Below are 14,588 nucleotides of genomic sequence, written 5' to 3' on the forward strand. Positions count from 1 at the left end.
CCGCGGCGGGGACAGCACGGGATGTCGACCAACCAATGAGTTCCGAAGTAGCGGAACGAGGACTGTGGACGTCTGGTGAAGGTAAAGAAGGGAATTTTGTTTACTTACCGTAAATTCCTTTTCTTCTAGCTCCTATTGGGAGACCCAGACAATTGGGTGTATAGCTTCTGCCTCCGGAGGCCACACAAAGTATTACACTTTAAAAAGTGTAACCCCTCCCCTCTGCCTATACACCCTCCCGTGCATCACGGGCTCCTCAGTTTTGGTGCAAAAGCAGGAAGGAGGAACTTATAAATTGGTCAAAGGTAAATTCAATCCGAAGGATGTTCGGAGAACCGAACCATGAACCAAAAGAACAATTCAACATGAACAACATGTGTACACAAAAGAACAACCAGCCCGAAGGGCACAGGGGCGGGTGCTGGGTCTCCCAATAGGAGCTAGAAGAAAAGGAATTTACGGTAAGTAAACAAAATTCCCTTCTTTGTCGCTCCATTGGGAGACCCAGACAATTGGGACGTCCAAAAGCAGTCGCTGGGTGGGTAAAAGAATACCTCGATAAAAAGAGCCGAAACGGCCCCCTCTTACAGGTGGGCAACCACCGCCTGAAGGACTCGCCTACCTAGACTGGCGTCTGCCGAAGCATAAGTATGCACCTGATAGTGTTCCGTGAAAGTGTGCAGACTAGACCAGGTAGCTGCCTGACACACCTGTTGAGCCGTAGCCCGGTGCCGCAATGCCCAGGACGCACCCACGGCTCTGGTAGAATGGGCTTTTAGCCCTGAAGGAAGCGGAAGCCCAGAAGAACGGTAGGCTTCAAGAATCGGTTCCTTGATCCACCGAGCCAAGGTTGACTTGGAAGCCTGCGAACTCTTACGCTGGCCAGCGACAAGGACAAAGAGCGCATCTGAACGACGCAGGGGCGCCGTGCGAGACACGTAGAACCGGAGTGCTCTCACCAGATCCAAAGAGTGCAAATCCTTTTCACATTGGTGAATTGGATTAGGGCAAAATGAAGGTAAGGAGATATCCTGATTGAGATGAAAAGGGGATACCACCTTAGGGAGAAATTCCGGGACAGGACGCAGAACCACCTTATCCTGGTGAAAAACCAGGAAGGGGGCTTTGCATGACCGCGCCGCAAGCTCCGACACTCTTCGGAGTGATGTAATCCTGAAGACGCTAGGAGCCAGGACTCAATGGCCACACAGTCAGGTTGAGGGCCACAGAATTCAGATGGAAAAATGGCCCTTGTGACAGCAAGTCTGGGCGGTCTGGAAGCGCCCACGGTTGACCCACCGTGAGATGCCACAGATCCGGGTACCACGATCGCCTCGGCCAATCTGGAGCGACGAGAATGGCGCGACGACAGTCGGACCTGATCTTGCGTAACACTCTGGGCAGCATCGCCAGAGGAGGAAATACATAAGGCAGTCGAAACTGCGACCAATCCTGGACTAATGCGTCCGCCGCCAGAGCTCTGTGATCCTGAGACCGTGCCATGAAGGCCGGGACCTTGTTGTTGTGTCGTGACGCCATGAGATCGACGTCAGGCGTTCCCCAGCGGCGACAGATCTCTCGAAACACGTCTGGGTGCAGAGACCATTCCCCCGCGTCCATGCCCTGACTACTGAGAAAATCTGCTTCCCAGTTTTCTACGCCCGGGATGTAAACTGCGGAGATCGTGGAGGCTGTGGCTTCCACCCACTGCAGAATCTGCCTGACTTCCTGGAAGGCCTGACGACTGCGCGTGCCGCCCTGATGGTTGATGTATGCGACGGCAGTGGCGTTGTCCGACTGTATACGGATCTGTCTGCCCTCCAGCCACCGATGGAAGGCCAACAGGGCTAGATACACTGCCCTTATCTCCAGAACATTGATCTGAAGGGAGGACTCTACCGGAGTCCAGATTCCCTGAGCCCTGTGGTGGAGGAAAACCGCTCCCCACCCTGACAGGCTCACGTCCGTGGTGACCACAGCCCAGGTTGGGGGTAGGAAGGATCTTCCTTGCGATAGAGAATTGGGAAGGAGCCACCACTGAAGAGACGTCTTGGTTGCAAGGGACAGAGAGACGTTCCTGTCGAGGGAAGTCGACCTCCTGTCCCATTTGCGGAGAATGTCCCATTGGAGTGGCCGCAGATGGAATTGCGCGAACGGCACTGCCTCCATCGCTGCCACCACCTTCCCCAGGAAGTGCATGAGGCGCCTCAAGGGGTATGACTGATCCCGAAGAAGAGATTGCACCCCTGCCTGCAGGGAAAGCTGTTTGTCCAGCGGTAGCTTGACTACCGCTGACTGTGTATGAAACTCCATCCCGAGGTAAGTCAGTGATTGGGTCGGTGTCAACTGGGATTTTGGGAAGTTGATGATCCACCCGAACTGCTGGAGAGTCGCCAGAGCGACTGTAAGGCTGTGTTGACACGCCACCCGAGAAGGTGCCCTGACTAGGAGATCGTCTAAGTAGGGAATCACCGAGTGGCCCTGAGAGTGTAGGACCGCCACAACGGATGCCATGACTTTGGTGAAAACCCGTGGGGCTGTCGCCAGGCCGAAAGGCAATGCCACGAACTGAAGGTGTTCGTCACCGATGACGAAACGCAAGAAGTGTTGATGTTCGGGTGCGATCGGCACATGGAGATAAGCATCCTTGATGTCGATCGATGCTAGGAAGTCTCCTTGTGACATCGAGGCGATGACCGAGCGGAGAGATTCCATCCGAAACCGTCTGGTGCTCACATGTCTGTTGAGCAGTTTGAGGTCCAGAACGGGACGGAATGATCTGTCCTCCTTTGGCACCACGAACAAGTTGGAGTAAAAGCCGCGACCATGTTCCTGAGGGGGAACAGGGATCACAACTCCCTCTGTCTTCAGAGTGACCACTGCCTGAAAAAGTGCGTCGGCCCGAGCGGGGGTCGGAGAGGTTCTGAAGAAACGAGTCTGAGGACGAGAGCTGAACTCTATCCTGTAACCGTGAGACAGAATGTCTCTCAACCATCGGTCTTGAACATGTGGCCACCAGGCGTCGCAAAAGCGGGAGAGCCTGCCACCGACCGAGGATGCAGTTCGGGGATGCCGAGAGTCATGAGGCCGCCTTGGAGGCAGCGCCTCCGGCGGCCTTTTGGGGGCGTGACTTAGACCGCCACGCATAGGAGTTCCTCTGGCCTTTCTCCGGTCTGCTGGACGAAGCGGATTGGGACTTGGCGGAGGGACGAAAGGACCGAAACCTCGATTGTATTTTCCGTTGCTGAGGTCTCTTCGGTTTGGACTGGGGTAAGGAGGAGTCCTTTCCCTTGGATTCCTTAATAATCTCATCCAATCGTTCGCCAAACAAGCGTTCGCCAGCAAACGGCAAACCGGTTAAGAACCTCTTGGAGGCCGAGTCTGCCTTCCATTCGCGCAGCCACATGGCCCTGCGGACTGCCACAGAATTAGCGGATGCCACCGCGTTCATGGCGTAGGAAGAAAAAGCTGACGCCTGAGAGGTCAAAGACGCAAACTGCGGAGCAGAATTACGTGTAACCGCATTAATCTCAGCCAGACAAGCTGAGATAGCTTGTAGTGCCCACACGGCTGCAAAGGCCGGGGCAAAAGACGCGCCCGTGGCTTCATAGATGGATTTCACCAGGAGCTCTATCTGCCTGTCAGTGGCATCCTTTAGCGATGAGCCATCTGCCACCGATACCACAGATCTAGCCGCTAATCTAGAGACTGGAGGATCCACCTTGGGACACTGAGCCCAACCCTTAACTGCGTCAGAGGGGAAGGGGTAACGCGTGCGCGTGTCAGTGAGGCGCTTAGTAAAGCGCTTGTCCGGGACCGCTCTAGGCTTCTGGACAGCATCTCTGAAGTTAGAGTGATCGAAAAAACGCACTCCGTGTACGTTTGGGGAACCGAAACTGGTGTTTCTCCTGCTGAGAAGCCGACTCCTCTACAGGTGGAGGCGGGGGAGACAGATCTAACACCTGGTTGATGGACGAGATAAGATCATTTAATAAGGCGTCCCCTTCAGGTGTATCAAGATTGAGGGCAACGTCAGGTTCAGAGCCCTGAGCTGCGACGTCCGCCTCGTCCTCCAGAGAGTCCTCGAGCTGGGAACCCGAGCAGCGTGAAGAAGTCGGGGAAGATTCCCAGCGTGCCCGCTTAGTCGGTCTGGGACTGAGGTCCGGGCAGGGGTCCTCCACGTGAGACCTAGGGCCCAACCTGGGAGCGCGCTGCGGCGCGGACCGAGAGGGGCCTGGAGGCGACGAGCTAACGGGGACCGGGGCCTGTGTAAGGACCGGTCTGGACTGCAAAGCTTCTAGCAGCCTGGCAGACCATTTGTCCATAGACTGAGCCATGGATTGTGAAAGTGACTCCGAGAGTTTCTCAGCAAACGGAGCAAACTCTGTCCCTGCCGCCTGGACAGGGGGAGCAGGGGGGTCTACATGAGCCGAGGGGCCCACTAGTGACCGAGGCTCCGGCTGAGCAAGCGAAACAGGGGTCGAGCATTGCTCACAGTGAGGGTAGGTGGAACCCGCAGGTAACATAGCCGCACAAGAGGTACAGGTCGCAAAAAAAACCCTGTGCCTTAGCACCTTTGCTCCTTGTGGACGACATGCTGTTGTCTCCTAGGAGAGTGATCACTGAGGGTATATGGGAAGGGGTATACAGCCCGACCGAACAGAAATATGTATATAAATACGTATCTATTCCGGCACCCTGGGGGGGACCAGCACCGGGTGACCGGTGTGGCTGACCGACCGCTAAAAAGCGGAGTGTGTGTCCTTCAGATTCCCTGCCTTAGGTCTCCCAGAGCTGCAGAGCTCTTCTCTGATAATCCTCCACCGGCAGAATGCCAAAAACATGGCTGCCGGAGCTCTCAGGGGAGGAGTGGAGCCGTGGGCGGTGCTAGAAAAGTGCGGGAATCTGGGGTCCCCACAGTGATCAGTGAGGGGGGAGGAAACATACAGGATGCTCCGGCCCTCACAGCCGACGTCAGGCCAGCCGTCTCGCCCTTACCCCTGACAGGCAGGCCCGGGGGCGGGATTTTTGCTACTAGGCCGCGATGAAGCCGGGGACTAAATTTAAGACCGCGGCCGACAAGCAGGCGCGGAAGTCCGCCGGTCTTCACAAATCAGCAGCTGCTGCAGCGTCCGGGAAGAAGGCGCTCCATGCACAGTCCCCAATGGGGACACAGAGTACCTTATAGATGCAGGGCCCGGTCCCTGAGGATGAATAAACTCCTGTCCAGCAGATTCCCACAGGGGCTGCGGAGGGAGCCCGGTCCCAGTGAATGGACGACCGGTCAGGATCCCACTTCTCCCAGAACAACTAAGGGATGGTGAAGGAAAACGGCATGAGGCTCCGGCCTTTGTACCCGCAATGGGTACCTCAACCTTAACAACACCGCCGACATAGTGGGGTGAGAAGGGAACATGCCGGGGGCCCCGTGGGGGCCCTCTTTTCTTCCAACCGATATAACTAATATGAGAATGCATGAGTGGATGTGTGCCTCCTTCCACACAAAGCATAAAACTCAGGAGCCCGTGATGCACGGGAGGGTGTATAGGCAGAGGGGAGGGGTTACACTTTTTAAAGTGTAATACTTTGTGTGGCCTCCGGAGGCAGAAGCTATACACCCAATTGTCTGGGTCTCCCAATGGAGCGACAAAGAAATGTTGAATGTTACACGAATTTCCATGTCATCCTTGGCCTGCTGTGCAGGGGCCATGCTAATCTTCTGTGTAGCTCTGCCTTTGAGCATATGTGCTGCCGAAGCTAGCACAGTCCTTGACTTCAGCTGGGGGAAGGAGGTACACTTTCCTCTCGTGGCGTCAGAAATGAGCTTCTCCAGACGTTCGCCAAACAGTCTGGAAAAAAGGGAAGGCCCGTGAGAGAGACTTCTTGGAGGCAGAGTCCGCTCGCCATTGTCAGAGCCAGAGAGCTCTACGGATGGCTATGGTATTTGAGGCGGCAAATGCTGCGCACGTAGCAGCGTCCATGGAGGCCTGCATGAGGTACTCCGCTGCAGCGGCAATTTTGAGCTGTTACCTCTGTGAAGGTATGAGGGAACTGGGATTCCTCAAGCGAAGTGTTAAGGGATTCTGCCCAGACCGAGATCGCCTTTGCGACCCACACAGAGGCAAAGGAGGGCGAGAGGGAGGAACCCGCAGCCTCAAAAGCAGAGCGGGCGAGGTGCTCCACCTGTCTGTCTGTCGGGTCCTTGATGGAGGAACCATCGGGTAAAGACAGGAGCGTCTTTGTGGTAAGGCGGGAGACCGGGGGGGGTTGACCGAGGGCGGATCGGCCCAGCCCTTAGGGGTAGGTGAGGCAAAAGGGTACCGGGACTCCATGAGTTTTCGGTTACCGAAGCACCTGTCAGGCTTCTCCCTTTGCTTTGTGAGGATATCCTGAAACTCTGGGTGATCAGCGAAAACCGTTTGGGGTTTCCTTGCCCTCTTAAAGGAGACCGCATGGTCAGTGGTAGTGGATGGGGGATCCTCCACATGCAGAGTTTGGTTGATTGCTGCTATAAGGGAGTCTATTGCAGTTTGATCATTTGGGGAGGATAAAACCAAGCAATCCTCCTGGTACAAACAGCATTCTCCCTCCTCCAGCTCTTCAGAAGCCGTGGAGCGTGTGGGAGAGCCTGCCCTGTGTGCTCCCGAGGGAGAGTCATGGGGGTCATGAGAGAGTGCTGGAGACACCCAGCCGGCTCTTTTCCTGAACCCTGCAACCGGTGAAGCATGTGCCCGGATTACCTCAGAAAAATCCTCCATAGGGGTATCCTCAGGCTGCGTTCCGTCCAGGGGCCCAGAAGGGTGTGGAGGACGACATTGCATAGCCAGAACCAGGTTCGGCGACAGTTTTTCCATGGATTGGGACAGAAACTGTGCCCGTTCCGGTGGGCTGGGAGCCCTAGGCTCTGGGCTGATGGTTGAGGCGGTGGTGGCGGGGGGGGGGGGGGTGTCTTGGGGGACTATAGGGGCATAGGACTCACAGAGAGAAGAGGTGTGTTTACGTGGTAGCTCAGCGTGGCAGGCAGTGCCGGCTGAATAATAGACTATGTGAGCCTTAGCACTCTCAGTGCCTTTAGAATTCTGCATGTTCCTAATAGGAGTATGCCAGGAGGGGGAGCAATGCTCAGCAGTGCTACAAGTGAAGCAAGCACCTCACCAGAATCAGACGATGGCCCTGCGTCCTCAGGAAGGAGTAAGCTCTGATTCAAGCTGTTACCTCTGTGTGGAGATCTTCGCACGCTTTTCGGGGGGGGAAGGAGCTTATCGCGGCCGCGGGGGCGGGGCTTAGCGCTAAAAGAGCGCCAAGAATAAGTCAGTGTGCCCCCCTGCTGTCGGTAGCAAAAAAAAAAAAAAACACGGCAGGAAGGGAGCTTTTGTGACATTTCCATCCAGTCAGCACACAGCTTGTCACAGGAAGATAATCTCTGCCAGCTTTCTGCAATCAGAGCACGCAGCTGGAGCAAATAAAAGGAGCAAATAAACAGTGTGACTTCCTGAGCTCTGGGCCCTCCCCCCGCCACCGGTAAATTATCTGTGCAGGATTCTCTGCCAACAGTGAGGGATTACCCCCTCCTCCAGCCAGCACGCAGCTATGGAAAGAATTAACACTGTGCGTTCAGGATCACTGGGGCTCTCCTCCTTGCAATCAGCAAGGGACTTTCTGCATCGTCTTTTCTCCCTTTGTCTGGGAAACCAGTCAGGGGGAATCTCACCTTAACCCCTTCAGCCCCCGGGCACTTTCCGTTTTTGCGTTTTTGTTTTTTGCTCCCCTTCTTCCGAGAGGCGTAACTTTTTTATTTTTCCATCAATCTTGCCATATGAGGGCTTGTTTTTTGCGGGACGAGTTGTACTTTTAAATGAAACCATAAGTTTTACCATATAGTGTACTGGAAAATGGCAAAAAAATTCCAAGTGCGGAAAAATTGCAAAAAAAGTGGGATTGTACAATAGTTTTTGGGATATTTTATTCACAGTGTTCACTATATGGTAAAACTGATGTGTGGGTATGATGCCTCAGGTCGGTGCGAGTTTATAGACACCAAACATGTATAGGTTTACTTGTATCTAAGGGGTTAAAAAAAATTCACAAGCTTGTCCGAAAAACGTGGCGCACGTTTTGCGCCATTTTCCAAAACCCGTAGCGTTCTCATTTTTCAGGATCTGAGGCTCAGTGATTGCTTATTTTTTGCGTCTTGACCTGACGTTCTTAACGGTACCATTTTTGCGCAGATGCTACGTTTTGATCGCCTGTTATTGCATTTTGTGCAAAATTTGCGGCGACCAAAAAACGTAATTTTGGCGTTTGGAATTTTTTTGCCGCTACGCCGTTTACTGATCAGATTCATTGATTTTATATTTTGATAGATCGGGCATTTCTGAACGCGGCGATACCAAATATGTGTATATTTTTTATTTTTTTAACCCTTTAATTTTCAATGGGGTGAAAGGGGGGTGATTTGAACTTTTAGGTTTTTTTATTTTTTTTTTAATTTAAAACTTTTTTTTACTTTTTTTTTATTTTATTAGTCCCCCTAGAGGGCTATTGCGATCAGCAATCCGATCGCTTTGCACAATCTGCAGATCTCAGCTACAGAGCTGAGAACTGCAGATTTGCTGCTTCACTTTCAATGCCGGCTGTATTCCGGCATTGAGAGGAAGTGACTCATGTTAGCCACAGGCGTCATCACATGACCCTGTGCTACCATGGCAACCGCCGAAAGTCACGTGATCATGTCACGTGACTTCCGGCGGGGGCGGGGTAAGTCACTGTCATGGCGGCGCCCATATACATATCGCTGCCAAGACTTTGGCAGCGAAATATAAGGGGTTAATGGCCGCGGGTGGAAGCGATTCCACCCGCGGCTAGCAGGCACACATATCAGCTGTTGATAACAGCTGATATGTGCGCCGATCGCCGCCGCCCGCCGGTGGCAGGGGGCGGGGCTTACCGGAACACGATCCATGACGTATCTAGTACGTCATGGGTCGTTAAGGGGTTAAACACTGCTTCAGTCCAGGCAGTGAAAATAGAGTCAGCCTGCCGTCCGGTCACACAGTGCAATGTTCAACTCAGAGCCTGCAAAGAGGGGCTGAGGAATTGTGCTTCTGCCCTGGGCTCTGGAAAATCGGTGTCTGTGGGACAGTCGTCCAGTGAGATGCAGCCCAGGATCCAGCGTAGCAGGAGGGGGTACGTGGAGGCAGCACTCCACGTTCCCGCCTGTTGATGGTATTGGGAGATCGGTCCCAAAGAAGGGAATTTTGTTACTTACCGTAAATTCCTTTTCTTCTAGCTCCAATTGGGAGACCCAGACGATTGGGTGTATAGCTACTGCCTCCGGAGGCCACACAAAGCACTACACTAAAAAGTGTAAGGCCCCTCCCCTTCTGGCTATACACCCCCCGTGGGATCACGGGCTGCTCAGTTTTAGTGCTAAAGCAAGAAGGAGGAAAGCCAATAACTGGTTTAAACAAATTCAATCCGAAGTAACATCGGAGAACTGAAACCGTTCAACATGAACAACATGTGTACCCGAAAAAAACAAAAATCCCGAAGGAAACAGGGCGGGTGCTGGGTCTCCCAATTGGAGCTAGAAGAAAAGGAATTTACGGTAAGTAACAAAATTCCCTTCTTCTTCGGCGCTCCATTGGGAGACCCAGACGATTGGGACGTCCAAAAGCAGTCCCTGGGTGGGTAAATTAATACCTCAAGTTTGAGCTTCAAAACAGCTCTCCCCTACGAGGAGGCAACCGCCGCCTGCAGGACTCTTCTACCTAGGCTGGCGTCCGCCGAAGCGTAGGTATGCACCTGATAATGTTTGGTGAAAGTGTGCAGACTCGACCAGGTAGCTGCCTGGCACACCTGTTGAGCCGTAGCCTGGTGTCGTAATGCCCAGGACGCACCCACGGCTCTGGTAGAATGGGCTTTCAGCCCTGATGGAACCGGCAGCCCAGCAGAACGGTAGGCTTCAAGAATTGGTTCCTTGATCCATCGAGCCAGCGTGGATTTGGAAGCCTGCGACCCTTTGCGCTTACCAGCGACAAGGACAAAGAGTGCATCTAAGCGGCGCAGGGGCGCCGTGCGGGAAATGTAGATTCTGAGTGCTCTCACGAGATCCAACAAATGCAAATCCTTTTCAAACCGATGAACTGGATGAGGACAAAAGGAAGGTAAGGAGATATCCTGGTTGAGATGAAAAGAGGATACCACCTTAGGGAGAAACTCCTGAACGGGGCGCAGCACTACCTTGTCCTGGTGAAAAACCAGGAAGGGAGCTTTGGATGACAGCGCTGCCAGCTCGGATACCCTCCGAAGAGACGTGACCGCTACCAGAAAGCCCACTTTCTGTGAGAGTCGAGAAGGTGAAACATCCCTCAGAGGCTCGAAGGGCGGCTTCTGGAGAGCAACTAGTACCCTGTTCAGATCCCATGGATCTAACGGCCGTTTGTACGGAGGGACGATGTGACAAACCCCCTGCAGGAACGTGCGTACCTGAGGAAGTCGTGCTAGACGCTTTTGAAAAAATACCGATAGCGCTGAGACTTGCCCTTTAAGGGAGCCGAGCGATAAGCCTTTTTCCAAACCAGATTGCAGGAAGGAAAGAAAAATAGGCAATGCAAATGGCCAGGGAGACACTCCCTGTGCCGAGCACCAGGATAAGAAAATCTTCCACGTTCTGTGGTAGATCTTAGCAGACGTGGGCTTCCTAGCCTGTCTCATGGTGGCCACGACCCCTTGGGATAATCCTGAAGATGCTAGTATCCAGGACTCAATGGCCACACAGTCAGGTTCAGGGCCGTAGAATTCAGATGGAAAAACGGCCCTTGTGACAGTAAGTCTGGCCGGTCTGGTAGCGCCCACGGTTGGCCGACCGTGAGATGCCACAGATCCGGATACCACGACCTTCTCGGCCAGTCTGGGGCGACGAGCAGGACGCGGCGGCACTCGGACCTGATCTTGCGTAGCACTCTGGGCAAGAGTGCCAGAGGGGGAAACACATAGGGCAGCTGGAACTGCGACCAATCTTGCACTAAGGCGTCTGCCGCCAGAGCTCTGTGATCGCGAGACCGTGCCATGAAAATTGGGACCTTGTTGTTGTGCCGGGACGCCATTAGGTCGACATCCGGCCTTCCCCAGCGGCGACAGATTTCCTGAAACACGTCCGGGTGAAGGGACCATTCCCCTGCGTCCATACCCTGGCGACTGAGGAAGTCCGCTTCCCAGTTTTCTACGCCGGGGATGTGAACTGCGGAGAAGGTGGAGGCCGTGGCTTCCACCCACATCAGAATCCGCCGGACTTCCTGGAAGGCTTGCCGACTGCGTGTCCCGCCTTGGTGGTTGATGTATGCCACCGCTGTGGAGTTGTCCGACTGAATTCGGATCTGCTTTCCTTCCAGCCACTGCTGGAAGGCTTGTAGGGCAAGATACACTGCCCTGATTTCCAGAACATTGATCTGAAGGGTGGACTCCTGCTGAGTCCACGTACCCTGAGCCCTGTGGTGGAGAAAAACTGCTCCCCACCCTGACAGACTCGCGTCTGTCGTGACCACCGCCCAGGATGGGGGTAGGAAGGACCTTCCCTGTGATAATGAGGTGGGAAGAAGCCACCATTGAAGAGAGTCCTTGGCCGTCTGGGAAAGGGAGACTTTCCTGTCTAAGGACGTCGACTTCCCGTCCCATTGGCGGAGAATGTCCCATTGAAGTGGGCGCAGATGAAACTGCGCAAACGGGACTGCCTCCATTGCTGCTACCATCTTCCCCAGGAAGTGCATGAGGCGTCTTAAGGGGTGCGACTGGCCTTGAAGGAGAGAGTGCACCCCTGTCTGTAGTGAACGCTGCTTGTCCATCGGAAGCTTCACTATCGCTGAGAGAGTATGAAACTCCATGCCAAGATATGTTAGTGATTGGGTCGGTGACAGATTTGACTTTGAAAAGTTGATGATCCACCCGAAAGTCTGGAGAGTCTCCAGCGCAACGTTCAGGCTGTGTTGGCATGCCTCTTGAGAGGGTGCCTTGACAAGTAGATCGTCCAAGTAAGGGATCACCGAGTGTCCCTGAGAGTGCAAGACTGCTACCACTGCTGCCATGACCTTGGTGAAAACCCGTGGGGCTGTCGCCAGACCAAATGGCAGGGCTACGAACTGAAGGTGTTAGTCTCCTATAACGAAGCGTAGAAAACGCTGGTGCTCTGGAGCAATCGGCACGTGGAGATAAGCATCTTTGATGTCTATTGATGCTAGGAAATCTCCTTGAGACATCGAGGCAATGACGGAGCGGAGAGATTCCATCCGGAACCGCCTGGTTTTCACGTGCTTGTTGAGCAGTTTTAGGTCCAGAACAGGACGGAAAGAGCCGTCCTTTTTTGGTACCACAAACAGATTGGAGTAAAAACCTTGACCTCGTTCCTGAAGAGGAACAGGGATCACCACTCCTTCTGCCCTTAGAGAGGACACCGCCTGCAGAAGAGCATCGGCTCGGTCGGGATGTGGGGAAGTTCTGAAGAACCGAGGCGGAGGACGAGAACTGAACTCTATCCGGTACCCGTGAGACAAAGAAGGGAATTTTGTTACTTACCGTAAATTCCTTTTCTTCTAGCTCCTATTGGGAGACCCAGACGATTGGGTGTATAGTACTGCCTCCGGAGGCCACACAAAGCATTACACTAAAAAGTGTAAGGCCCCTCCCCTTCTGGCTATACACCCCCAGTGGGATCACTGGCTCACCAGTTTTAGTGCAAAAGCAAGAAGGAGGAAAGCCAATAACTGGTTTAAACAAATTCACTCCGAAGTAACATCGGAGAACTGAAAACCATTCAACATGAACAACATGTGTACCCGAAAAACAACCAAAAATCCCGAAGGACAACAGGGCGGGTGCTGGGTCTCCCAATAGGAGCTAGAAGAAAAGGAATTTACGGTAAGTAACAAAATTCCCTTCTTCTTCGGCGCTCCATTGGGAGACCCAGACGATTGGGACGTCCAAAAGCTGTCCCTGGGTGGGTAAAGAAATACCTCATGTTAGAGCTGTAAAACAGCCCTTCCCTACAAGGAGGCAACCGCCGCCTGCAGGACTCTTCAACCTAAGCTGGCATCCGCCTAAGCGTAGGTATGCACCTGACAATGCTTGGTGAAAGTGTGCAGACTCGACCAGGTAGCTGCCTGGCACACCTGCTGAGCCGTAGCCTGGTGCCGTAATGCCTAGGGCGCACCCACGGCTCTGGTAAAATGGGCTTTCAGCCCTGATGGAACCGGAAGCCCAGCAGAACAGTAGGCTTCAAGAATTGGTTCCTTGATCCATCGAGCCAGGGTGGATTTGGAAGCCTGCGACTCCTTACGCTGATTAGCGACAAGCACAGAGAGTGCATCCGAGCGGCGCAGAGGCGCCGTGCGGGAAATGTAGATTCTGAGTGCTCTCACCAGATCCAACAAATGCAAATCCATTTCATATCGATGAAATGGATGAGGCAAAAGGAAGGTAAGGAGATATCCTGATTGAGATGAAAGGGGGATACCACCTTAGGGAGAACTCCGGAATCGGGCGCAGCACTGCCTTGCCTTGGTGAAACACCAGGAAGGAAGCTTTTGGATGACAGCGCTGCTAGCTCGGACACTCTCCTAAGAGACGTGACCGCTACCAGAAAGGCCTCTTTCTGGGAAAGTCGAGAGAGTGAAACATCTCTCAGAGGCTCGAAGGGCGGCTTCTGGAGAGCAATTAGTACCCTGTTCAGATCCCATGGGTCCAACGGCCGTTTGTACAGAGGGACAATGTGACAAACCTCCTGCAGGAACGTGTGTACCTGAGGAAGTGGTGCTAGGCGCTTCTGAAGAATACAGATAGCGCTGAGACTTGTCCTTTGAGGGAGCCGAGTGACAACCTTTTTCCAAACCAGATTGCAGGAAGGAAGGAAAAGTAGGGAATGCAAATGGGCAGGGAGACACTCCCTGAGCAGAGCATTAAGAGCAGAATATCCTCCACATCCTGTGGTAGATCTTGGCAGACGTCGGTTTTCTAGTCTGTCTCATGGTGGCAATGACGTCCTGAGATAATCCTGAAGACGCTAGGATTCAGGACTCAAAAGCCATACCGTCAGGTTCAGGGCCGTAGAATTCAGATGGAAAAAACGGCCCTTGGGACAGTAAGTCTGGCCGGGCTGGTAGTGCCCACGGTTGGCAGACCGTGAGATGCCACAGATCCGGGGACTACGACCTCCTCGGCCAGTCTGTGGCGATGAGGATGGCGCGGCGGCAAACGGACCTGATGTTGCGTAGCCCTCTGGGCAGCAGTGTCAGAGGGGGAAACACATAGGTAGCTGGAACTGCGACCAAACCTGAACTAAGGCGTCTGCCGCCAGAGCTCTTTGATCGTGATACCGCGCCATGAAAATCGGAACCTTGTTGTTGTGCTGAGACGCTATTAGGTCGACGTTCAGCATCCCCCAGCGTTGACAGATTTCCTGAAAACCGTCCGGGTGAAGATACCCTTCCCCTGCGTCCATACCCTGGCAACTGAGGAAGTCTGCTTCCCAGTTTTCTGCGCCCGGGATGTGAACTGCGGATATGGTGGATGCTCTGTCTTCCACCCCCATCAGACTC

General features: G+C 53.7%; 1 protein-coding gene and 1 pseudogene across 2 annotated transcripts in view; both read right to left on the reverse strand.

Moving 5' to 3' along the window:
• ZFYVE26 (zinc finger FYVE-type containing 26) overlaps positions 1-14,588 on the reverse strand; it is a 269,476-nt gene that overhangs the window by 133,691 nt on the left and 121,197 nt on the right. The gene's annotated exons all lie outside the window — the stretch shown is intronic.
• On the reverse strand, positions 5,651-5,764 carry LOC142258655 (U6 spliceosomal RNA; annotated as a pseudogene).

The sequence above is a fragment of the Anomaloglossus baeobatrachus genome, chromosome 12, assembly GCF_048569485.1.
Source record: "Anomaloglossus baeobatrachus isolate aAnoBae1 chromosome 12, aAnoBae1.hap1, whole genome shotgun sequence".
NCBI classification, from domain to species: domain Eukaryota; kingdom Metazoa; phylum Chordata; class Amphibia; order Anura; family Aromobatidae; genus Anomaloglossus; species Anomaloglossus baeobatrachus.